We start from the raw sequence: 27,091 nt of genomic DNA on the forward strand, positions 1-27,091 counted from the left end.
GACAGACCTTTTTTGGCAAAGTAATGTCTCTGCTTTTGAATATGGTATCTAGGTTGGTCATAACTTTCCTTTCAAGGAGTAAGTGTCTTTTAATTTCATGGCTGCAGTCACCATCTGCAGTGATTTTGGAGCCCCCCAAAATAAAGTCTGACACTGTTTCCACTGTTTCCCCACCTATTTCCCATGAAGTGATGGGATCAGAGGCCATGATCTTCGTTGTCTGAATGTTGAGCTTTAAGCCAACTTTTTCACTCTCCTCTTTCACTTTCATCAAGAGGCTTTTTAGTTCCTCTTCACTTTCTGCCATAAGGGTGGTGTCATCTGCATATCTGAGGTTATTGATATTTCTCCTGCCAATCTTGATTCCAGCTTGTGCTTCTTCCAGCCCATTGTTTCTCATGATGTACTCTGCATATAAGTTATATAAACAGGGTGACAATATACAGCCTTAATGGACCCCTTTTCCTATTTGGAACCAGTCTGTTGTTCCATGTCCCATTCTAACTGTTGCTTTCTGACCTGTATATAGGTTTCTCAAGAGGCAGGTCAGGTGGTCTGGTATTCCCATCTCTTTCAGAATTTTCCACAGTTTATTGTGATCCACATAGTCAAAGGCTTTGGCATAGTCAATAAAGCAGAAATAGATGTTTTTCTGGAACTCTCTTGCTTTTTCCATGATCCAGTGGATGTTGGCAATTTGATATCTGTTTGCTCTGCCTTTTCTAAAACCAGCTTGAACATCTGGAAGTTCACAGTTCACGTATTGCTGAAGCCTGGCTTGGAGAATTTTGAGCATTACTTTACTAGCATGTGAGATGAGTGCAATTGTGCAGTAGTTTGAGCATTCTTTGGCATTGCCTTTCTTTGGGATTGGAATGAAAACTGACCTTTTCCAGTCCTGTGGCCACTGCTGAGTTTTCCAAATTTGCTGGCATATTGAGTGCAGCACTTTCACAGCATCATCTTCCAGGATTTGAAATAGCTCAACTGGAATTCCATCACCTCCACTAGCTTTGTTTGTAGTGATGCTTTCTAAGGCCCACTTGACTTCACATTCCAGGATGTCTGGCTCTAGGTGAGTGATCACACCATTGTGATTATCTGGGTCGTGAAGATCTTTTTTTGTACAAGTCTTCTGTGTATTCTTGTCACCTCTGCTTAGTATCTTCTGCTTCTGTTAGGTCCATACCATTTCTGTCCTTTATCGAGCCCATCATGGTCAAGAAAAGAGTCTGAAATGCAGTACTCGGATGCAATCTCAAAAACTACAGAATACTCTCTGTTCATTTCCAAGGCAAACCATTCAGTATCACAGTAATCCAAGTCTATGCCCCAACCAGTAACGCTGAAGAAGCTGAAGTTGAACAGTTCTATGAAAACCTACAAGACCTTTTAGAACTAACACCCAAAAAAGATGTCCTTTTCATTATAGGGGACTGGAATGCAAAAGTAGGAAGTCAAGAAACACTTGGAGTAACAGGCAGGCAAATTTGGCCTTGGAATACAGAATGAAGCAGGGCAAAGGCTAATAGAGTTTTGCCAAGAGAATGCATTAGTCATAGCAAACACCCTCTTCCAACAACACAAGAGAAGACTCTACACATGGACATCACCAGATGGTCAACATTGAAATCAGATTGATTATATTCTTTGCAGCCAAAGATGTAGAGGCTCTATACAGTCAGCAAAAACAAGACCGGGAGCTGACTGTGGCTCTGATCATGAACTCCTTATTGCCAAATTCAGACTGAAATTGACGAAAGTAGGGAAAACCACTAGACCATTCAGGTATGACCTAAATCAAATCCCTTATTATTTTACAGTGGAAGTGAGAAATAGATTTAAGGGACTAGATCTGATAGATAGAGAGCCTGATGAGCTATGGACGGAGGAGGTTCGTAACATTGTACAGCAGACAGGGATCAAGACCATCCCCATGGAAAAGAAATGCCAAAAAGCAAAATGGCTGTCTGAGGAGGCCTTACAAATAGCTGTGAAAAGAAGCGAAAAGCAAAGGAGAAAAGGAAAGATATAAGCATCTGAATGCAGAGTTCCAAAGAATAGCAAGAGATAAGAAAGGCTTCCTCAGCGATCAATGCAAAGAAATAGAGGAATATTCATTATAAGGACTAAAGCTGAAGCTCCAGTACTTTGGCCACCTGATGCAAAGAGCCGTCTCATTTGAAAAGACCCTGATGCTGGGAAAGATTGAGGGCAGGAGGAGAAGGGGACGACAGAGGACAGACGAGATGGTTGGATGGCATCACAAACTCAATGGACAGGAGTTTGAGCAAGCTCCAGGAGATGGTGAAGTACAAGGAAGCCTGGCGTGCTGCAGTCCATGGGGTTGCAGAGTTGGACATGACTGAGTGACTGAACAACATCATCAAAAGAGGGGGAGCGGGAATTTGAGACAAGTGGATCCTGAGGGACATGGACTTCACCTGTGTTAGTATCGCAGCAGTGGAAGTAATGACAGTTTCCATGTATGAGTCTGCCTCATCTATCCCCTGGCTCTAATCAGAGAATGCATCCTTCCTTAGGAGGGCCCAAGAGATTGAAACAAAGAGGGTTTGAGTAAGAAATCCCCATTATCTTATCCTGCCAGAGTTGCTTCTTTTTGGGGTGACTTTTCAAAGTCTGGGAAAACAGTATAGAAATACAGATAATCAAGTAAATTGAATTCATAGTATTAATACTTTGGTATGATTTAGGAATACGTTTTATGATCCTTGGGATATTTTGTGTGTTTTTGTTTTTCAAGGTGTTCAAAATAAATATGGCATATTAGAAGGGGGGGAAGAAATAAACCAACAACCTTAAATCCAAAGCTGCTGAGTTGCACAAAACCAGGAGGCCGCATTCTGGTGGAGTACTGTGGATGTTGTGCAGTACACTGATGTCCTTGGAGTGTGGAACAAGGTGGCCCTTTTTGGAATTTCTGAGATTGTTGTACAAGTAAACTTAGAAAACTCTTACTTAAAAAAAAAAATTTGAAAGAAACATTGGTGGTTTTATGAAGATGAAAATCCCAACAAACTGTTCTTGGGGGCAGCATATGCTAAAGTGACTTGATAATGCTGGGGGCACTATTTATACTTGGTCAGGTATTACTTTGGCCAACACATTCTTCTATGGGAGAAATTATTTCAAGACAGTAGCCTAAAAGATCATACCAGGTGAAGTAAAGGCTACTTGAGTTATGATAAAGAATTGTACCTTACCACTGAGCAAGACATTGTGTGGAAGGTTGTACAACTTAAAAATGAGTTCTGCAGAGCAGGTTGATAAATTAAAATGATTTACTTATTTAGTGATATCGGATCACAAGTACTTCTTCAACCATTTAATCCCAAAAGTCTAATAAGGGAACCTCTTTTTACTCCATGAACCTTCAAATAAGAGACCGTAAGGGTCAAGTAATAGAAGCAAAATGGAAGCTTCAATGGCAAACAAGTTGTTGACAGTTTTTCAAGACTTCGTTTGGAGCATAATAGATTGGAGAGAATTGCAAGTTTGCCCTAAAGAGGCTGGAGGGTGTGGAAATGGATGGAAAGTAAGTGCTCTATGGCTGACTTCATTTACCTGTTGCCTGCTTGACCTCGAAATTGTTGAAAGTCAGCTTCTCACTGTTGAGCAAAATACACCTTAATGTTGTAGCTCTCAAGTATAGCTGGACAAATGGTCAAAAGGCATGCATAACTATTCAAACAATCATCTATACATTCTTTATAGTTATATAAGTATATAATAGTTAAATAATTGTAGGCATTTGAAAAATCATGTTAACTTTAAACACCTAGCATGTCAGTGCAAGTATCTCAGGGTGTAAAAGGTTCATGAAGAACATGGCAACACACATCCTGCTGCAGATAATATGTAAACATCTCAAATCAGTTCTGTTTAAAGAAAAAAAAAACAAATTTACAAATCCTGATTTTGTGTATTTCAAAGAAAAATTTTATTTGAAAAGAGCATCTTTATTCCATTATACTACTACTTTCAAAACATTTTTAGGGCACCTCGTTTGGAATGGCCTTTTGTTCCCGAAGCATATTCTTTTGAATTGCCTTAGCAATTTAGTGGTAGAAAATATTTGTATTTTGTTGATTGACTTGTTTTTTATTTACTTGAGTTTATGGTACAAAGTACACTGATCAGACAGGTCCTCAAATATTCTCATCAAGTTAGAAGATTCCCAAGCCCTCACTTTAGAGTTTAGAGCTGCGGGACCAGAACAAAGGGGAGTTACTTCTGAGTTTCCAAAGCTGGCAATAGCTCTCAGACCAGCTAAAGAGGTGGTCTTGAGCTGGGCATGTTGATTGACATCTGAACTGAGACCATGAGGCTAGAGGGGAGAGAGGTGTGAGGGGAGGTGGGGGTTGGGGATAGTACAATAAAGTTCTCAGGGCCTCAGGGGTCATTCTCCAGAGGGATGTTTTAACCACTGAAAGGGGAAGGTGTGCTGGTACAGATGACCTGTAGGTCGACTTAAAGAAAAATTAGCTATTGTGATACCCAGTGAGTTCTTCCCAGGGCCCACACTGAGAGAGGATGGTCATTACAGCCACCCAGCTACCCAGGTGGTGGAGAACACCCTCTTCCCATTCTCAGAGTCTTTTCCTCCAACAACATCTCAAATGATTATGCCCTGGAAAGAAAAGAGGGCAAGGGCTTTACCTTAGACACTTCCCCAGACAAGTGATAAGAACAGGCTGGTGCTGGAATCTTTCCCACAAAGCACTTACCTCTTGTTTTCCTTCCTCCTGGATGTCAAGCTGCTACTGCTCCCAGCTGAAGCGGCTCTTTGCTGTCCATGCTGTGGACACCTTTGCCACCAGATGTCTGAGGATTAAATCCACTGGGGAGTGGCTGCTGAACAGCGTTAACAATCTCACTTTGCCAACATCATTGGGTTATGATGAAGAGTTGTGCCTTATCACCAAGCAAGACATTGTGGGGAAGGTAAGGAAGTAAGTGTTAGTTGCTCAGTCACGTCCAACTCTTTGCGACCCCATGGACTGTAGCCCGCCAGTATCCTCCGTCCATGGGATTCTCCAGGCAAGAATACTGGAGTGGGTTACCATTTCCTAGTTTTTTGGTCATCACAGACTTCCTGGAGAAGACTGTTCTCATTAAAATAACCTCCAATGTTTTGTTCCATTCTGATAGTTAAGAGATGGCCATCACAAACACAGTACATGCTCTAAAATCCGACATGACCTATAAAAAGAATAAATCATTCAATCAATAAAATTGGCGAAATATCAGCAAAAAAAAAAAAAAAAAGACTTGTGATGTAATAACCAGTGGATGTCACACTAATGAAAAGGGAGAGGAGAGAGCCAGTTCTCTCTTTTGGACAAAGTTCATCTTAGGAGAGTCTGATAGCAGCCTAGCTCTCTAAATCTCCCTCCTTCCTTGAGAAGTCTTCGTATTGCACACAACCCTCTGCCTCCAGGAGGCAGCATTAGGGCATTGATTTCTCAGGGAATAAAAAACGCAGAAAACAGATAAACATGTCATTCATCAAACATGTACTGGGCATCTTATCTGCCAAACACCTAAGGAGTTTACATTGACTGGAGAATATTTGGAATGGTGCTAACAGGTTTCAGGAGCAAAGCTGCCTACTTCCAATTCTGCCAGTAGTTCAAGCTGCAACGACGTGATCTCTTCCAAATATGCCAGCTTTCATGTTTTTCTATTTCTCATTTCCAGCCCCTCTTCCTGTGATCAGCTCTCTCTTTAGATGGATGATAGTTTAGGAAATGCTCTGATCACTTCCAAGTGAAGCAAAAGAATGGTTACTATTCAGTTCAGTTCAGTCACTCAGTCGTGTCCGACTCTTTTTGACCCCATGAATTGCAGCATGCCAGGCCTCCCTGTCTATCACCAACTCCCAGAGTTCACTCAGACTCATGTCCATCGAGTTGGTGATGCCATCCAGCCATCTCATCCTCTGTCATCCCCTTCTCCTCCTGCCCCCAATCCCTCCCAGCATCAGAGTCTTTTCCAATGAGTCAACTCTTCACATGAGGTGGCCAAAGTACTGGAGTTTCAGCTTTAGCATCATTCCTTCCAAAGAAATCCCAGGGCTGATCTCCTTCAGAATGGACTGGTTGGATCTCCTTGCAGTCCAAGGACTCTCAAGACTCTTCTCCAACACCACAGTTCAAAAGCATCAATTCTTCGGTGCTCAGCTTTCTTCACAGTCCAAATCTCACATCCATACATGACCACTGGAAAAACCATAGCCTTGACTATCCTTGTTTGAACAAACTCAAAAGATTCCAGACGGTACATGAAAGGCTTCTGTCTGCTTCTTCAATCACCCTGGCCTCATTCTCTTCTCTTCAGGACTTTAACACTTGCTGCATCCTTTCCCTGCAATGCCTATTATAAAGGCTCATTCTCATCCTTTGGGTCTTATCTCAAATATCCCTAACTCTTTTTATTTTTTCACTGGAGTGGGTTGCCATTTCCTTCTCCAGGGGATCTTCCTGACTCAGGGATCAAACCTGGGTCTCCTGCATTGCAAGCAGACTCCTTACCATCTGAGCGACCAGGGCATAAATATCACTAACTCTTAATGGAGTATCCCTTATCCTAAGGAATCACAGGTCCTTCTTTATCTTATTTTTGGCTTAGTCATTTTTTCCTTGACTAGTATGGAGGCTTCATGAGACCAGGCACCTTACTTAATAGAGTATCCCTTATCCTAAGGAATCACAGGTCCTTCTTTATCTTATTTTTGGCTTAGTCATTTTTTCCTTGACTAGTATGGAGGCTTCATGAGACCAGGCACCTTACTGTCTTGTTTATCAGCACCTGGCACTTAAGTAGGTGCTTGGTAATTTTTAAAATTGTAGTAAAATACACATAACACAGAATAAACCATTTTTAAGTGTACGGTTCGGTGGCATTAAGTACATTCATATTGTTGAGCTGACATCAATACCATCCATCTCCAGAACTTTGTCAGCCCCATGCCTTCTACCCCTGGCAACTATGGTATTCTACTTTCTGTGTTTGTGAATTTGACTACTCTAGGTACTATTTGTGGAATTTCTCTATGTGAAAACCTATGTGTCCTTTTGTAACTTGCTTATTTCATTTAGCATGATACTTTCAAGTACTGTCCCTACTGTAGCACGTATCAGACTTGCCTACCTTTCCAAGACTTCCTTTTCCTTTCATTTATATGTACATATTGCACACTTTGTTCATCCATTCATCCATCGATGAACACTAGGAATTTCTTAATTAGAAATATAAATTAGGCTTAATTGAGTTTTAAAATCACAACTAGTTAACTAATGAACAATTAGTATGTGCTTAATTTTATAGCTAAAATCCCACTTGCAAAGCCAAGAAAGTAATAAGCATGAGCACTGAATTCTGATGGGGACAAGAAAAAAGATAAGAATATATCACATGTTTTGGAAATATTCATAAGTCCTTTAGCATCAGACTACTTTTATTGTCAAAGAAGTGTTAACCCCTCAGTTGTGTCTGACTCATTGCAACTCCATGGACTGTAGCCCTCTAGGCTCTTCTGTCCATGGGGTTCTCCAGGCAAGGATACTGAAGTGGGTTGCCATTCCCTTCTCCAGGGGATCTTTCCAACCCAAGGATCAAACCTGGGTCTCCTGCACTGCAGGCATATTCTTTACTATCTGAGCCACCAGGAAAGCCCATTGATTGTCAAAACAGAATACAAATGCAATTTCATTCCATTTTCTTAATTTAAAAACAGCACCTAGAACAGCAGGCAATGCTTTATTAATTAACAGCAATCTTCTTAAAAAATTATTTTGTGCTACCTAGATAAAATTTCAGTTTCACAGTTATGAAGCCAAGATTAAAGGAAGAACTGAAAGAACAAGTTGCCTGAACATGAGGAAAATGTAATAGAGGAAAACAAAGAGAAATCTGGATTTTATTTATCTAATTACACCAAGGGGAAGTGGAAAATTGAAGAGGATCAGAATATGCCACCCCCAAATATGCCACTTTGGCATAAGCATTGTTTTGAGTTGAGGGCAACTGAGAAGCAGCAGATGCAAGAAAAACTCTCTGCTCTCCCCTTTCTGGCTAAAAGCTGAGCACAAGTTTACTTTTGTGAGGCTGTCACCCTCTCCTGGACCAGGAAGGGAAAAACAACTTTTGTCACGGGTGATGGAGATGGTGCCGAGATGAGTCCACATAAATAAAACCTTTCTCAGTAACCCATCTTCCATTACTGTCCTCCTGTATTTACTTTCCCACAACTTACCACCCACAGAAGTCCAAACCCCTTTCACTTTGCCTTGTCACTTCTCTAGGATTTAGCACCCATTGTTAAGATGGTATATAAGCCCCCTGCGTTTAATTGATTCTTTGGATATTCACTTTATATGAAGGTCTCCATGCATGTGAAAATATTAAAATCTTAACATCAAACAGACAATAAAGAAGGCTGAGGGCCAAAGAACTGATGCTTTCAAACTGTAGTTTTGGAGAAGGCTTGAGGGTTCCTGGGACTGCAAGGAGAGCAAACCAGTTAATCCTAAAGGAAATCAACCCTGAATATTCATTGGAAAGACTGATGCTGAAGCTGAAGTTTCAATACTTTGGCCACTTGATGTGAAGAGTCCACGCATTGGAAAAGACCCTGATGCTGGGAAAGATTGAGGGCAAAAGGAGAAGGGGGCGACAGAGGATGAGATGGTTGGATGGCATCACCAACTAAATGGACGAGATTGAGCAAACTCCAGGAGATAGTAAAGGACAGGGAAGCCTGGCATGATGCAGTTCATGGGATCATGAAGAGTCAGAAACGACTTATTGACTGAACAACATCAAACAAAATTTGTATGCCTTTTCTCCTGTGAGTGTGTCTTTTGTCAGTCTTATTCACAGGCCCCAGGCACAAAAATCTAAGATGAGTGTTTTCATCCTCTACATAATAATTTGAGAACTTAATCCACAAGGAATTTGCTCAATGAGTTTTCTTTTAATGAGGAAGGAACAGTGGTATAGTAGAAAGAACTTTGAAGTTAGATAAGCCTGGCTTGAAGTCTTGAATATACTGTTTAATATATGACCTTGGGCAAAGTATTTAAATTCTGTGCCTCAATTTCTGCATCTATAAAACAGATAAGACTGACTCAGTGTAGTTGTTGTGAGGGTTACGTAAGATGAAATATGTAAAATATTTTAATTTGTATCTGTGTTGTTAAAGATGGATGGGAAGAGCTAAGAGTTTAGGAAGCAGGATAGATGAAAAGCGAACCTTAAGCTTTTCTCTCTTTCTCAACTTCGGGCTAATATGGAAACATAGAGGGGGCCCATTGGGTTAGCTGGCAGTTTTGTGCAAAGAACTTTGCAACTGAAAGAGGTATTTGAGAAAAACCCAAGACCTCAAAGAGTACAACATAAAGCACAGAAGGGAAGCAGCTGCTGTGGGTATTGCTGAATGATTCACAGGAAGAAGGAAGAAAGGAAAGAAAAGAGACTGTCTGGCTGAATATCAATATGTAGCAAGAGCTTTTACCCGATAATTCTGCTTTAAGGGGCCTCTATTAAGGACATAATCCAAAATACATAAAAGCATACAGATGGTCATCTCAGTCTTATGAGATAGAAAACCCCAAAACAACCTGAATGGCCAAAAATTATAATATTTTTATATGGTAGAGTATTACTAGGACTTCCCAGGTGGGCCAGTGGCTAAGACTTTGCACTCCCCATGCAGGGGCCTGGGTTCTATCCCTGGTCAGGGAACTATATCCCAAATGCCACAACTAAAGTTTCCGTGTGCCACAACTAAGACCCAACGGAACCCCCACCCCCCCAAAAAATTTAGTCATTATATACAAATGAGTATAAATAAATATTATCAGCTCAATTATGTAAAAAAAAAAAACAAAAAACAAAGGAACAGGTGAAAAAAGACTGGAAGGACATATAAAAATAATGTTAAAAGTACTTTGGGTGGTAGATTGTGAATGTGGAAATTCAATGTATTTCTTTTTAGTGTTGCCTATTTTGAAAATTTCTACCCTTAATTAGTGTTATTTTAGATTTTGCTTTAATGTGAACCATTTTTAAAGTTTTTACTAAATTTGTTACAATATTGCTTCTGTTTCATGTTTTGTTTTTTTTGGCCTCAAGGCATGTGGTATCTCAGCTCAATTAGGCATCAAACCCTGACCCCCTGCAGTGGAAGATGAAGTCTTAACCATTGGATCACCAAGGAAGCCCCCAATGTCATGTCTATAACCTTCCCTCTCTAAAAACAAACAAACAAACATCAGCACCACAACAAAAAAAATTATTCAAAAACTATACACAGAAAAATATCTGTAGTGCAGGCGATCTTTGATATTGATTAAAAGGAGATCCAGTCCCTTCATGTTTCAGTATTGTAGGTGGCAAGATGGAACTTAAAGAGCCTCAGACCAGTGTTTCCTCCAGAGTAGGGGCATCTCTTCCCACTTCATAGGGAGAAAGCCCTCAAGAGAGAGTCTGCACACTTTCAACAGTAAATTGAGAGTCTCAATGGAAGCCTCAGAACTTTGTACTGTAAAGCATGGAAGAGAGAACCCTGGTGAGACTTTGGGGACTATAGTTCCCAATATTCCACATTACCATAAAAAGACCTCAACACAACTACTGGAGAACATTTGATCTGGAATAGGACCATGTGCGTATGTTTGATAACAAGAGATTTAAATCTGATTACTAAATCAGACAGCTTCCCATTCCCCGGTTACAGCAAGAGTTTAAGACTATGTTTTTATATCACAGGCGCTTTTGTCCTTCTGAGAAGGCAACTAGGAACAGATGACTGTACCACGGCTCAGACAATGTATTTTCCTCTTGCTGACATTTCACTGCAAATAACATTTTCCATGGTCCATTCCACAGGGACTTTTTTCTTTTTGGAGTTCCATGGTTCTTTGAGGTCAGAATTTTCGACAGTTATAGGCTCTGTGCCCCTCATCTGATTTGCAGGAAATATGTGAGTAACTTCAGGCCAAATGCCAAGGATACCAAGCTGATCCCAAAGTGTCAGCAAAGCTTCTTTCAATCCTACCTTCACAAGAGCTACTCATCTCTTCGTTTTTAAGATTTTCTAGGTAAGTCAGTTCAGAGAAGGCAATGGCAACCCACTCCAGTATTCTTGCCTGGAAAATCCCATGGACGGAGGGGCCTGGTGGGCTGCAGTCCATGGGGTTGCTAGGAGTAGGACACAACTGAGCGACTTCTCTTTCACTTTTCACTTTCATGCATTGGAGAAGGAAATGGCAACCCACTCCAGTGTTCTTGCCTGGAGAATCCTGGGGACGGGGGAGCCTGATGGGCTGCCGTCTATGGGGTTGCACAGAGTTGGACACGACTGAAGCGACTTAGCAGCGGCAGCAGCAGGTGAGTCAGTTAATGAACTGTGTCTCCTTGGTTTATAAGCAAACATATTAGACCTTCTTGACAGTTCTCACTGAAATCACTCTCTCTTGACTTTCTGAATGACTCCACAGCACAGCTAAGTTTAAAGTAATCTTCACATAGCTTCTTTCCTGTTTTTAATCTTTAATGTGGATAAGGGGTCAAGACTCATATATTCACTCTGAAATTTTTGCATGGTGGTCTGTTTAGAATAAAACACATAAAGAATTCTTCTCTCAGCTAAAATGTTATATTCTAACATATATATGCATAGAAAATCTCTGGGAAGACTGGTAAGAAATTGGCTTTCTCTGGCAAAAGGGGTGGGGAGACAGGCATGAGACTGTACATACACAGTATATCCCTTTTTACTGTTTGGATTTATCATCTGCATGTATTTTTTAAAGATGTTTGAATAAATTTAAAAAATCATAAATGAAAGATAAGAAATCCTACTTAAATTGACACTTATATCATGTTCTTGGTTGGGACGACTTATCGTTGTAAAACTGTTTAGCCCTCCCACAATTATTGATGAATGTACTGCAATTCCAATAAAATTCTAGCAAGATTTTTTACGGGAGTTTGACAAATGAAGGTCAAAATATCTACAAATAAATAAACCTCCACAAACTCCCTAATTTGAGAAAAAGGAGGGATTCACCTATCAAATATTAAGACGTGGTATTGAGCCAACAAAACTTAAAAACTGTACTTCAGGTAAGGGACAGACAAAACAAACAAGGAAACAGAATAGGAGTGTGCATGAGGGTTGAGTCAAGTCATAGGGGAAAAGAAGGATTATTTAATGGATCATGGTAAAATGGTTTGCTTCAAGAAGAAAAAAATAAAACTTTGTCTCTACCATACACCATATACAAAAATAAATCCCAGTTGGATTAAAGGTGTAAAAGATTAGAAAATATTAAAGAGAGGAAAGTTTCTTTAAAATTTCTTAAAACAAGCCTCTCAATTCACAAATGGATACATGAACACACCAAAAGTAGTTTTGTTTAAGTAGTTTTGTTCAAAGAAAACATACTGGCAATGTTTACACATAGCTAACAGACTGGTAAGAGATATTTATAGTATTTAAAATCAATAAGGGGAAAAATAGCTACAGAGAAATCATGCAAACCAGTAAGAAAAAACAGGAAACCCTACAGGAAAATGGTCAAAGAATTTTCATAAAGAGATTCTCAACCTCACCAGTAATTAAATCCAAAGTGAAACAGTTATGTGTTTGTTTTTACCCAGTAAACTGACCAAGATTAGGAAGTTGGATAGAACCAAATGATGATGAGGATGTACAGAAGAAACACCCCAAATGTTGTTAACTGGTGTTAACTGAGTGTTAACTGGTGAAGCCCTTTCCAAGATCAATTCGGAAGTATTACATGAAAGTGATAAAGTCCACATGCTATTACCTAGTAATTTCATTCCTAGATATACACTAGAGAAAATTTTAAATGGTTCACAGGGTAACTTCACAAGTACTCACTGTTGTGTTGTTTGTGGTGGCAAGGCTGGCAGCAATTACTATTACCCAATAATGGAGAATACTAAACATTTCTCATAACTTGTAAAAATGCTAAATACATTGCAACAGTTAAGCAAATAAGTGTCACTTTAAGAAAAAGACTCTTCTCTAAAAATCTAAATTTATATAACAAACAACATGAGAATTTGTATTATTAAAATATTCTTTTAATTTATATCAGGATAATGGAAAAATTTTTATTAGAAACCAGAATACCTGACTCTACCATTCAGGAGCTATTTCACTTGGGGCTAGAATGTAGCCTAGATACTTAATCTATTCAAGCCAGTTCCTTCACCTGTGAAATGCTGTCTGCTTCAGTGTCAGTGTGAAGAATAAGCATGAAAATATTTTGTGAAATATGAAATGTTATAAACAAAAACCTAAGGATTCATTAAAATTACCCTTTTGATGTAAAGTAGCAACTCCTTTAATATATTTTTAAATGGGTTTATAAGAACAGAATTTACACATGACTCAAAAGGAAATGTGCTATAATACAGAAAACTCTATTTCTGGGTTAGTTACTCTCAAGCACAGTAGGAGGTAGAATATATATATATTAAAACATTCTGGATAACGTAAAGATAGAAGGAAAGTAGGCTATGGGAAGCTCCTATTTTCTCTTTAGAATAAACTCATTACTTCTTGAACAATTTTTAGAATTTCATTTTAATTGATTAATTTTAGCAAAACTTTTAGGATTTGTGTGTGTGTGTGTTTGTGTGTGTGTGTGTGTGTGGTGAGTGGTTGTCCTAGGGTTTACAATACACATCCTTAACTTTTCGGTGTTTCCTAAAAGATATTTACTTATTTATTTAGCTGTGTTGGGTCTTAGTTGCCACAACTCATGTAGGATCTTAGTACCCAGACCAGGGATCAATCCTGCATCCCCTGCATTGCATGGCAAACTCTTAACCACTGGACCACTGGGGAAGTCCTAACTATCCAGTGTTTTTAATGTTGTAGCCACATAAAATAGAACACTAAAAATTGCATGCCTCATTCTTTTCCTTCTAGAACCCTACATGTTAGATCTTTTGGTATTATCTTATATAATAGGTCCCTGAGGTACTGCTCATTATTTCATTTTATAGCAATTTTCCTCTCAGACCTTCAGAGTGAATAATTTCTATTGATCTGTTGTCAAATTCGCAAATACCTCCTTCTGTTCTTAAGGTTATGCAGTGTAAATTTTATTTCAGACATTATACTTTTCAGTACCATAGTTACCGTTCAGTTCTTTTAAAATTTCTTTACTGTTCTGAGATTTTCCGTATTTTCATTCATTACAAGTGTGCTTTGAGTCCTGAGCATAGTTGTGACAGCTACTTTGAAATCCTTGTGCTGAATTCCAACAACTGATTCACTGTGGGGCTAATTCACCACTGAACTAGGTTTAGAGGGTACATTTGCCTACTTCTCTGCATGTCTAGTAGTTTTAGATACTATCCTGGACGTAGAGAATGATGTACTTTAGAGCTCTCACTTCTGTTATGTTCTCTAAAGAGCAGCAATGTCTTTTTGTCTTCGTATACAGTGGACTTGACTGAACTCAAGTTGGTGCAGTGTTCTTGGGTTTATCTGGGCTGCTTGGAGTCCACCTTGCATTTGGGTAGTTTAGGAGTTAGCTAGAGACTTGGGCAGTTTCTACACAGACTTTAAGGCTCCCTCTCTGTGGCGTTCCTCTTTCTGGGATTTCTCCTCCACTTTCCATTTTTTGTTGTTTTAATTGCCTCTTTTTCATCTCTTTGGTGAGGCAAGGATTCCCAACCTAGGGTTATGGCAAAGGCCTGACACATGACACCAAGCACTAGTCATGAGACTGATGGCAGTTTACAGTCAGTCACACGTACTCAGAGCCTGGGGGAGGATACCAGACACCATTTAGGGCTTGCAGGGATGTACCCGGTCCTCAAAACAAGAAGGGTTGTTTGGCTACAGGACCTTTTAGGACCATGGGAGCAGAGTGGGGAAGGGAACTTGGTGTTAGGCCATTTGTAGCCTTCCTGTTTCTGCCCAATGTCAAAGCAGCACATGATATTAACTCTAGGCCCTGTGTCACACTGTGGTTGTGCTGGAACCCACTCTCTGGCTCTTCAAGCCAGTACATCTGCAAGTTTCCAAGTTTACATCATCCTACAGAACTGGGTGCTGCAGGCTAAAAGACATAAAAATAGGAAACTTCTGAGTGCCATTTCATTCTTTTAAGTATTGACTTCCCTCCAGAATTTGCCTTCTTTTGCTTGCTCTCCAGTGCCTCTTGGTATTTTTAAAATATCTTATCCAGAATTTATAGCTGTTATTTGCAGAAGAGTGATTTGATGGGAGCTCTCTGGTTAATACCAGAAGCATAACTTTTGAAGTTCATTCTTAATCTTTGGCTGAAAGCAGTTTAACTAAATAGCTGAAGAAATGACCAGATACAATTTATTGATTATAAAAGGAATTGGGTGGAATCTTTGGAACAATAATAGTAAAGCATATTAACTCATAGCTGTAATTAATAACTGTAGGGCTCAAAAAGTATCATCCCATAAGATATGTACATTTTGATTTAGTACAAATTTTGATTCCACACAAATAATTCCAAGTTCAGTTGGACTCAGCACTCATCAGATAAAATCCAAGAAAAAAAATGTGTTTTATTTCATATTTTTTTACATACTGCTATAATAGATATGAAGGGGAAAAAGCCATTATTTGACAACATAGTCCCATATTTCTTCTTGAATATGCACCATCTTCCATAAACCATGATTGACTTCTACCAATTTTCTCTTATTCTGCCTTGCTTCTACATTTATTCCTAATTTGATTTTATTTATACTTATTCTTATAAGCATTTTCCTAACACTCTATATTCGTTCTTCTGTATCCCTACAAGACTATAAATGTCTCCTGGACATGGATCAAAGATTTGATTCTGTTTAAATCCATACACAGCACATACTTGCGTATGTCAATTATTCTTTTTTTCAGTGACTCCTATCAAGACTTGAATGGATAAATTGGGTTTTAAATTTCTTCAGAACTCTGGATGTGGCTGTTGTCTTTGGTGAGCCCAGAACCACTTACAAGAGTCAATGGAAGATTACGAACACGGCTAAGACTTCTTATGGCAAAGGATAGAGAGCAAAGTAACCGGAAAAGATGTGCTGGGAAGTCCAGAGAAGTTACTACAGGCTTCCAATGTCCTTGGTCTGAAGCTGCAAAGAATCCTCTCTCTCTCTCTAGCGGCAAACTACAGGCATATTTAAGTACCTCTACCTGTGGAAGCCCATTTGAGTCTCAGGGTCCAAGATTTTTATGGGGAGCTGTTAAAGTACACACATTATGCAGTACAATCAGCTACAGCAGCTGAGACTCAGGTCCCCAGCCGTGAGACCAGGTGGCCGTGTTGCGCAAAGGAACCTGACAAGCCAGTATGGCGTGTTCCATTTCTCCGGGTTCACCACAAAATCGTCACTAACATAAAAAACATTCCACAGGCCAAATTCCCAGGGCCTGCCAGGTCAGTCATGGTTTCCTTGGAGACATGCAAGAAATAAGCAACCAGACCCGCTGCAGAAACTTTTTCTCCCAAGGGTCTGTACGTCCTTGCTATCCCTTATTACCAACTCCCAGCTTACTGACAGAAGTAATACGAAGCTAGCTAAGTCCTGGCATGTGGGAAAATGTTTTTAAGACTATTGCACATCTAAATCATTTCCTCTAGTCTCTCTATCTACCCTTTCCAACACGTTCCCAGACTCCAATTTCTACAGTGGGCTGTTCTTTACAAACAAGTAGGCTACATTTAGGAAGCAACAGTTAATGCTGTTTGGAAGAAACATACGTGCTCAGTCGTGTCTGATGCTTTGCAACCCCATGGTCTGTAGCCCTACAGGCTCCTCTGTCCATGGGATTTCCCAGGCAAGAATACTGGAGTGGGTAGCCATGCCCTTCTCCAGGGGATCTTCCCAACCTAGGGATCAAACTTGGGGTCTCCTACATTGCAGGCAGATTCTTTACCATTTGAGCCACCAAGGAAGCCTACTAACCCCAACTGATATTACCTCCTGGAAATTTTCTGTATCTAGCTCCTTTATTTCCTATAACCTCACTTCCTTGTTAATTACTCCTTCCTGGCTTCTCCGTCTCTCTCTTCCCAGGTCATTATTCATTACAGAAGTGCTGTCAGCCCCATTCTTTCTAGAAAGCAATACATCACACACCGAAGAATAGTTTCTGAAAAAGATCCCTTACGTGAGGTATCATAACCACTCAAGTCACTATATTCAGTTGTTTTCCTGTGTGTTATATATGTAACACATATAATATCAATTTTATTAAAAAATTAATTGATTCCTATCCCAAACTGAAAAATACGCCCAGTGGGATGGAATCTATTTCTTGGAACCCTTTGAACCATGGAACAGAAATAAGAATAACTGCTTCCTGTACCTCATCCTCTTTGCTTTATGACATCTGGACTCTTCTCCCAATCTTTTTCCTTTTTCAGCTGCTATATTCAGAGTCCTCTTCATTAGGTACTTCTGCTTAAATTTCAATCATGTAAAGACCACAGCTCAGTAAGGGACAGCAGGGACGGACTCCTTCTGCGGTAGACACGGTTCATAGGTCCCTTCTGTGGTTGTAGGCACAACTTATATGTGGCATGAACACAGAACATCAGCCTGAATATGAACTTTCAAACATTTAACTCATAACAATGATAACCTAAGGTATTCAAGTAAGATTGCACAAAAATTAAGAAAGCTCTTAACAAGTTGAGGGCTATACTGAATGAGGAAAAAGCTAACAGAACTTCTCCTAAACTGCTAAAAAAAACTTTACACACACAAAAAATGTACTTCTGAGTGAAAACTGTCTAGATCAGTTTCTAAAGGGTGATGTCTTCAAATCTTCAAACTTACTAATTGTGGTATTTCTTAATGTATGCAAAGTACAGACATTACCAGCAATAGTAGCAGAAAAATCCTCATTAAAAGTGAACTGAAGCTAAACACTATGTGCTCCTTTCCCAGTGAGTAGTATACATATACATTTTTTTGTTGTAGGATGCACGGAAATCTTTTTGCTTCTTTCATATTAAAAATAAAGTTTATATTTTGTTAAAGCAATAAATATATTTAAAAAATCAAATGTGCGAAATAATATATGTGAAAACAATGCTCCCTCTGACTCCAGATCCCCAGGCTCTAAAGCCAAGGCAACTATTATTATAGATTAACACTGGACTATTCTTCCAGAGATACTTAATGTGAATAGTAAATAGTAATAATTCTAAAGCTAACATCAAGGAACTATATTCAGTATCCTTTAATAAACCATAATGGAAAAGAATATGAAAAAGAGTGTATATGTATAACTGAATCACTTTTCTGTAGAACAGAAATTAATATAGCACTGTAAATCAGCTATACTTCAGTAAAATAAATTTAAAATAATAATAAAGCTAACATCATGTAAGGAAGTCAGTAGGCTCTTTTGAAATTATTTTTGAATCAACATGCCACTTTTCAAAGATTACATTAGATAGGCTATTAGTCCAACCCTGAATTACAACTGTATTTTTTGTTATACATAAGTGTTATGAATAGCTCCTACAGATATAATTTAAATGTCATGATCCCTAAATCTTAATTCTCATGTTATAACCACTACCATGAATGGCTCAAATAATCATTCCTTTCTCTGATTCTTCTATTTTCCCTATAACAGAAAGTTTTTCAGCCTCTAATACTTTCCACATAAATTTCCCCCCATATCTTTTATATCTTTGTTCTTTTAATCTAATTCTAGTATTTACTTTCAGCAGATAACAGGAAAAAATATTTCTACTGTCACTTCAGGCATTTCTTCAAGGTTGTCTCCCTGATGATGTCATTTCCATGACCAAAGGGTATTATGCTAAAGGATCTGGAATGTACACCAGAGTTAGAACATGCAAAAGATGCCACACCTCAGCTGCAGGTAGGTAATGAAGAACACAATCTTGTGTCTTCTCCAGCAGAATGGAAAAAATGAGGGCAGTCTAGAAGACAAAAGAAAATGAGATAAATTATTTGTTAAATAAATATTTCCAAAATGTGGCTATTTTATAGAACTAGCCCATTTAAAAACACTTGTAGCAAAATAAGGTTATAATTTTCCAGAAACATATATACTGAGTAAATCCAGATACACTGGTTTCCATAGATTAAAGAATCAAGAGAACCCCAATTCATGGAAATAAATTAGATAAGCAATTTTTTAAAATCTGTTACCCTCAGAGGCTAAATCAATATTCACTGAAATGCTGGATTAAATTAACCAAGCCAAGAGCAATTAATGAAACAATAGCTCCAATAAAGCCTCATTAAGTAATCAATTAGAATCATTACAAGGAACAAAAGATTTAGCAGAAAGCTCCTGGCCAGTATCGTGAAAGTGAAGTCGCTCAGTTGCATCCAACTCTTTGTGACCCCATGGACTGGAGCCTACCAGGCTCCTCCGTCCATGGAATTTTCCAGGCAAGAGTACTGGAGTGGGTTGCCATTTCCTTCTCCAAGGGATTTTCCTGAGCCAGGGATTGAACCCGGGTCTCCTGCATTGCAGGCAGATACTTTACCATCTGAGCCACCTGGGAAGCTCGGCCAGTAGCATAAGTTTTATTTTTAAAAGACCATTTTTATTTTAACCAGAGCTGAAGGCATGAGGCATTTGCCCTTGAAAATAAGTAACAGTCTAAAGGAATATAGGAGGATTTCTCATAATTTTGATTTTGTGATTATTTGGATAATTACCATTCAGGAAATTCTAATTTTCCTTTAGAGGTGATTTTGTCAAATTCGCTGCAAGACTTCTCAGAAAAAGTAATTTTATAATATCCCAAGTTCTTAATTTTCCCCCCCTCTATGGGTACTGTTCTCCTTTCCAGTGATTATGAGCCAAGATTAACTAATATTTGTTTTACTCTTAAATTTTTAGGTGTATACTTATTTCATGTATCGCAGTATGACCTTGGGCAAGTTACTTAACTTATCTGGGTCCCCATATTGAAGTGAAGTAAAGTGAAAGTCGCTCAGTTGTGTCCAACTCTTTGCAACCCCATGGACTAGCCCATGGAATTCTCCAGGCCAGAATACTGGAGTGGGCAGCCTTTCCCTTCTCCAGGGGATCTTCCCAACCCAGGGATCAAACCCAGGTCTCCCGCATTGCAGGTGGATTCTTTACCAGCTGAGCCACAAGGGAAGCCCGTGATCCCCATATTATCACCTGTAAGAAGAAGTTAGTCTAGAGTTGATCTTTAACAGAGATTCTCAACCTCTTCACCATCTTTCCCTACAGACATTGTTAGGGGAACCATTGACTGAAACTGCCTGCCCTGGCCAGGCCAGATAGTAGCCATTTGCATGAGTTATCTTAAACAGGAGGTCCTACAAAGGAAGGCAGAACTAACAAGCTACCACCAACCCGAAGAATTCAGAAAAGTTCTAAAGCAGAGAAGAGAAGCCAGTCCCTGTCCTACCAACCTCCCAGAATCCTCCTTGCTGGAATCCATCTTGGCTGAGCAATGCTCACACACCCAGGGAGGACCCAGAGTCAGAATGATTGGCCAGAGACAACCGGGAAGCTAATCCTATCACCATAAGATCCAAGACTGTGGGCCATGCACGTAGCAGAGCTATTCTCCTGGGTTCCCTTCCCCCTTTGCTCTCCACTTGGGCCCCCCTTCCCAATAAATCCTCTTGCTTTGTCAGCATGTGTCTCCTTGGACAATTCATCTCCCAGTGTTAGACAGAGCCCACTCTCAGGACCTGGAAGGGGTGCCCCTTTCTGCAACAACACAATGGTTACGATGAATTAACATCAGTAGTGGTTCACCCAGCTACTGGGTGAGGGCACCTGTTGCCTGTCCTGTCTTCCTTTAGGGGACATCACTGATCTAAGATTAGTGTTAACTATACAAGTCTGTGGAGAAGGAAATGGCATCCCACTCCAGTATTCTTACCTGGAAAATGGGGTTGCAAAGAGTCAGACATGACTGAATGACTTTTACTTATACAAGTCTATAGTGATCAGATTAAAAATGACCATCTGAAATTGTGTAACCTTGAGAGCAATTTTTTTGTTTTTCCTTCATTCAACCTATATTTACTCAGCACTGTGCAGGGCTCTGAGACAACAGGCACAGTTCTTGAATAAAATCATCTTTTTTGAAGTACTTAGTAAAAAAGAAAAAAAACACATAATTTAAAGAGAGTTAAGCCTATGCTACCATGGCTTTCAATACATTACCTCTTCACCACACTTCTTTGTCCATTTGATGAAATTAATAGGAGAATCTCTACACCAGATTAAGCATAGCATATGTCAAGCACTGCCCCAAGCTTTAATCTCAAACTTGCAAAAGTAAGAGGTCAAAACTTCAGTTTACAGATTTTGGCTACTCTATGATTCTAGGCTATTGTTGGGTTTATTGCATATCTGCAAAAACATTTTAAGGTACGGTACCACTCACTGAGATAAAGGGGTATGGATGAGGACAAAATGTGCTGGCATCTCTTTTACCACACTTATGGATCAAGCTATTTCATTATTTGTACAGGTTAAATGATTTACACCTGCAATATCAACCATTTAATTTTGGACAGATTTACTAAGTTTCCCCAGCAAAATTAGGCCAGAGTTTCAATTCTGAACATGAATATAAATCTCTCTTCCCTAAATTTTAAACCCTTTCCCCTGCTTTTAGGAAACATAATTGCATAATTCAAACTCCTTCAATACTGTGACCTAGTTCCCCCTCTTGGTGTTATAAATGGCTTGTGTAACTATGGTAACCATCCAGGGAATATTGAATGTTTTTCTGGTCAGCAATATGCAAAGTATACCATATGTTTTATTTTTCTCTCTGGGATAACCAAAGTGGATAATACATGCTTGCTTTTCTTCTTAGTTATGGGAATGACATTTTATCATACTGAATTTTCTATGACGATAGACCAAGTCATTCACAGTAGCTCCGTTAAAAGGTTTTAGGATCGTCTCTTGCTGCTAGTGGTCATTCTAATTGCTGCACAGCACGATAACCCACAGCAGGATTGATTGTGTACACCAGTCTGTGCTGTCTACCTCATAAACATACAGGATAACAATACTAACATTAGCAATATTCCATCCTGAGAATCTGGTATTTTCTTAACTTCGTCCTTTAGTCCTAGATAAAGTGTTTCCTTAAAGCAAAAAACTAAAATGGAATCATCTTGGGGGTCTACTTAGATACCAAGAAGACTCATTTCCAGTTTTTAGTGATTTCATATGTCTTCTTTTTTGCTCTGTTTTCCTACAATTAAGGTGCGCTCTCGTGCTCTGCCGTGACTGACTCTTTGTGATCCCATGGACTGTGTAGCCTGCCAGATTCCTCTGTCCATGGGATTCTCCAGGTAAGCATACTGGAGCTGGGTTGCCATTTCCTCCTCCAGGGCATCTTCCTGACTCAAGGATTGAAACTCCATCTCCTGTATCTCCTGCATTGGCAGGTGGATTCTTTACCACTGAGCCACCTGGGAAGCCCCACAATTAAGGTATGCTACTTACATAATAAAGCAATCAAAAATGCTTTAAAATTGAGCTCACTGGAGATGTAGATTCTTAGTATTTGCGCTTATTGTTGTTGCCTATTGTACTAATGAACTGATTTCAAGTTTTAGGTTTTTTCAATATAATTAAAATGCTTCATTTGGACTTCTAGGACAAATTATACTCTAAAACAAATGCCTAGATTTTTAGATTTATTTGCAATAGATGTAATTACATTTCTACAGGGGGCTATCAATTAGTAAACTTTCAATATGAAGATTTTGTTTAAAAGTGATTTCTTTGAATTTCACTATATTTTACATAATGCTTTCCAACAATCCAAACATCTTTAGAAAAACAGTGCTATCTGCTTCACTGAATTAAATAGGGAATTAACTGCCTCTTAGTGGTTAGAATGGAGAAGGCAATGGCACCCCACTCCAGTACTCTTGCCTGGAAAATCCCATGGACAGAGCCTGGTAGGCTGCAGTCCATGGGGTCTCGAAGAGTTGGACACGATTGAGCGACTTCACTTTCACTTTTCACTTTCATGCATTGGAGAAGGAAATGGCAACCCACTCCAGTGTTCTTGCCTGGAGAATCCCAGGGACAGCAGAGCCTGGTGGACTGCCATCTATGGGGTCGCACAGAGTCAGACACGACTGAAGTGACTTAGCTTAGCTTTAGTGGTTTAGAAAAGGCCTCACTAGCCAAATGCAGTGTGGAACAACTGTGCCAAGTACACTCGTCAAACAAACCAAGTGTGAAAAGGCATCAATTAGACAATAGGGAAATTTCAATTGTCTGGATATTAAATGATAGGTAACTTTTGAATGTGATAATGATGTTGTAGATTGTGTTCATATTTAAAGTATTTATGGAGAAAAATAATAATGATGCATAAAGGATAAGGGAGTGAAATATTATGGGCCATATATTGATAAATGTTCAAGCTGGTGAATGGTATATTTGGATTTATTGTACTATTACCTCTACTTTTGTGTGTGCTTGAAATTTTTCAAAGTTTTTAAAAATATTAAAAAGTAGAAAAAAAGAAAAGGATTTCAAATTTAATTGGCCTGACTCAAGCAGCAGCTGAGTTTTCTCAAGAGGTGTCTTTAGGAAACCTTCAGCACTGCTTGCTAGTTAAAGTTTTCCATCAGTTTGCAGAGAGTTGTTGTTTTTTTTTAAGAAGAGTTGTGTGTGTTTAGTTGCTCAATGGTGTTTTTAGTTGCTCAGTGTGTGTTTAGTTGCACCTTTTTGAGACTCCGTGGATTGCAGCCCACCAGGCTCCCTGTCCACGGGATTTTCCAGGCAAGAATACTGGAGTGGGTTGCCATTTCCTTCTCCAGGGGATCTTCTTGGCCCTGGGATTTGAACCTGTGCATCCCCTGCATTGGCAGGTGGGTTCTTTACCACTGTACCACCTGGGAACCCGCCTTCATAGTTTGAAGGGGCCTCCCGAATACCCTGCCAACCCTTTACAATATAAATAAGGGCCTCCAGGGACCTCTTGGGCTTCCCCTGTGGCTCAGCTGGTAAAGAATCCACCTGCAATGCAGGAGACCTGGGTTCAATCCCTGGGTTGGGAAGATCCCCTGGAGAAGGGAAGGGGTACCCATTCCAATATTCTGGCCTAGAGAATTCCTCATGGACTGTATAGTTCATGGGGTGGCAAAGAGTCTGACAGGACTGAGCAACTTTCACTTTCACTTTTTTCCAGGGACCTCTTAAAAATTTCCTACCAGGAACCTCTTACAGTAACAGATTTATAAATTAATGTTAACATCAGACAGTTCTACTAATTTGAAGGTGTCAGTAACTTATCTTTTTTAAGGTTACTTTTGTACTTTTTCACTTTCATACTGAAAAGCAAATAAGATGTCTTTTTTCTTTACTCATACAATTAAACGTCACCAATTAACTTCTATATTTTGGAGAATTGGGGACTTTTAAATATTGCATTTAGCAGGGTAAAGGAAAAGGCCCCAAATTTCCAGTTCAGTGACTATTGAGAAGAAAAGGACATGATAAATAACCAAGGTCAAGGGCTGAGTTTGGGGAGTACAGTGATTTTTTTTTCATCTCCCCCCACGCTCTGCTTTCACAACTATGGTAGGAATAAATGTTGATTATCTTTTATAAATCAGCATAGCAAGAAAGCACATCTCCAACAATTCACATACACACATATATTACCGTATCAGAGTGTTCTTTATAGGTTTAGAGCAACACAAGCTGAAAAGTCATTATTTAGATTTTTTGCTTCTTTTCAGCCTGTTCAATAGAATTGTGAAAGGAGGTGAAACTAATGTTTTCATTTCCATATTCATCCTTCCTTCCTCGCATGCTGTTCATAGTTCCTGGAGGGAGTGCTTTAGGTATTATGAATCATTGCTTTCTCTCTCTCACTTCTAGTTTCTAACAATGTGTCATACCGGCCTGCAAATCACTTCTTAGGCTGAATAAAACCTATAGGCGCATTTTGTGTCAAATCTGAATCAGTAAATTATAGGGCATCTTGTATTATTTGGGGCCTTCATTAAAAACTGGCTGATTTAAATATATTAGTACACAAATTAGCAGAATTTAAGAAAAAGGTGATTAAAATTCAATTCTTAGCAGTGACTTTTTTGACAAGACCTGGCCACTTAATCTGAAAGACTTCCAGAATGACAACAAGAAAATCCCTAGGCAGTTCTCAAAAATATCAACACAATACACTGTACTGCCTAGGTTGATTTAATATTCGAGTGATCAAAACCTTGAAGCCTCACAGCACAAACACACGACAGTTTCTGAGTCCTGAGCCATGTTGTTCCCAAGACTCAAATTTCCAAGAGTGCCTTTTTTTCGGTTTGAAACTTAAAATATCCTCCAGATAAAGGTCTAGATTGCTCTTTGCATGTCAGTGGTTATGTACTATTAACAGCTGTTTCAAAAGGGCTCTAAATAGGTCACCAGACAGGTGGCCCACTGCGAACCAACTGCATGTAAGGAGAAATTCAAATTTATCGCCCATTCAGGTTTTCTTTTTAATGCAGAGGTACTACTCACAATAGTGCTTGTTTACACAGGCAATTGTTAAAGTTCCCCATGTATTTGTTCTCTTTACACCCATTTCTTTGAAAAAATACACGCTGTTATATATACACCGAATCCATACGGAATTCAAATCCACTCCTCTGCTGGGCATTTCATTTAACACCAGACAGAAATTTAAACCGTGAGTGCCGATCACGTAAGACGAGGTAAGTGCCTGACTTCTCATTAGGTTTATCCCGGCGTCTCCATCACCCCTTCAGGCTGGGCCCACAGTGGTTTTGTTTTAGGTCGAAATGTTAAGTTGACCGTGCCCCTATCGCCGCCAGGAAGCCGTCACCTCCGATGTTTCAAGTTTAAACGTTCTGATCCCCGAGGGTAAAACATTAAAAACAAAAACAAAACAAAAAAAACACGTTGTCTGTTGGACAAACAGGTACAGGGCAGAGTCTGCCTAAAATAAACGCGAGTCTTCAAAAGTTGGAGGGCGGACCAAACCTGCAGGTCCTGGGGCGGCGGGAGACCCCCCGCAAGGCCGGGCGCAGGACGAAGCCGAGAGGGAAGATCCCAAAGGCGGGCGGCCTAAGGCAGAAAGAGACGCAGGAGGCCGCGGGGGCGCCACCGCCTACCTCCGCGATCGGCCCCCGGTGCGCCAGGAGCCTGAAGGCCGCGGTGGGAGGAGGTCGGGGCCCGAGCGCGGCGCCGGCCCGGCGGGCACACCGCCGCCGCCGCCGCCAAGCATGCCCGAGAGCCGCGCCCGCCGCGTCGTCCCCGCAGGCCGCCCTCAGGGTCGCGGCGGGAAGCGGCCGCCCGCTGCCGCTTTCTGAGGCTCTCCAGGGGCAGCGCTAGGCCGCACCTGATGGGGGCGGGGGCGGGGCGGAAAGTCGGTAACACCGGGCCGAGGGAGCGGGACCCAGCTTCCCTCTCCCTGAGGGAAGGGCGGAAGGAAGGCAGTCGCCCGCCCTCGCGCTACTGTCCCATTCAGACACTGAGCGGAGAGGCGGCGGGGCCGTGCTGCCCCTTTAAGAGGAGGCGGGGCGCAGCCTGCCGTTTGGCCGCCCTCCGCAGCCTCCCCCCGCCCGGGCCGAGAGTTGACAGACCAATCGCCCGGGTGGCGGAGGGAAGGCGGGAGAATGCGAACCCTGCGGTAGGGCGGTAGGGGCGGGCCCCCGGGCCTCCTCTAGAGGGAGCCCTGCGCAGGCGCAGAGGCGGCCGCAGCCGGAGGGGCGGGGGCAGCCCAGCGGGAGAGACTCTTCGGCAGGCGCGGGAGGGTGATTGGGGGAAAAGCGGGCAGCGAGAGGCTTGTCATGGGGATCCGAGTTACGGGGCGGCACTGGTAGCATCTGGGGCCTCCCGGGGGGACCGGAAGTGTCAACGCTCGGGACCCCGGCGCCAGCTCCGCTTAGGGAGATCGGGAGTGGGAGGGTCCCCGCTGCTCTAGTCCTGGGAAGGGAGGGGGAAAGGAGGGAGCCGCGATCTCGCCCCGCCCCTGGGCTTGTTACGGCG

At 40.6% G+C, this 27,091-nt stretch overlaps 1 long non-coding RNA gene across 3 annotated transcripts; it reads right to left on the reverse strand.

Annotated features, from left to right (window-relative positions):
* Positions 1-1,813: 1,813 nt before the first annotated feature.
* On the reverse strand, positions 1,814-27,082 carry LOC133239858 (uncharacterized). Of its 3 annotated transcripts, none has more exons than XR_009734009.1 (3): positions 18,942-27,082; positions 4,749-5,223; positions 1,814-3,629 (listed from the first exon to the last, which is right to left on the reverse strand). It is a non-coding gene; the product is annotated as an uncharacterized LOC133239858 (long non-coding RNA). The 3 variants fall into 3 exon arrangements; XR_009734008.1 differs by lacking the exon at positions 1,814-3,629 and having other exon boundaries at positions 3,907-5,223; positions 18,942-19,013; positions 25,601-27,022; XR_009734007.1 differs by lacking the exon at positions 1,814-3,629 and adding an exon at positions 3,908-4,651 and having other exon boundaries at positions 18,942-27,079.
* Positions 27,083-27,091: the final 9 nt, after the last annotated feature.

Source organism: Bos javanicus, chromosome 27 (assembly GCF_032452875.1).
Source record: "Bos javanicus breed banteng chromosome 27, ARS-OSU_banteng_1.0, whole genome shotgun sequence".
In the NCBI taxonomy this organism is placed as follows: domain Eukaryota; kingdom Metazoa; phylum Chordata; class Mammalia; order Artiodactyla; family Bovidae; genus Bos; species Bos javanicus.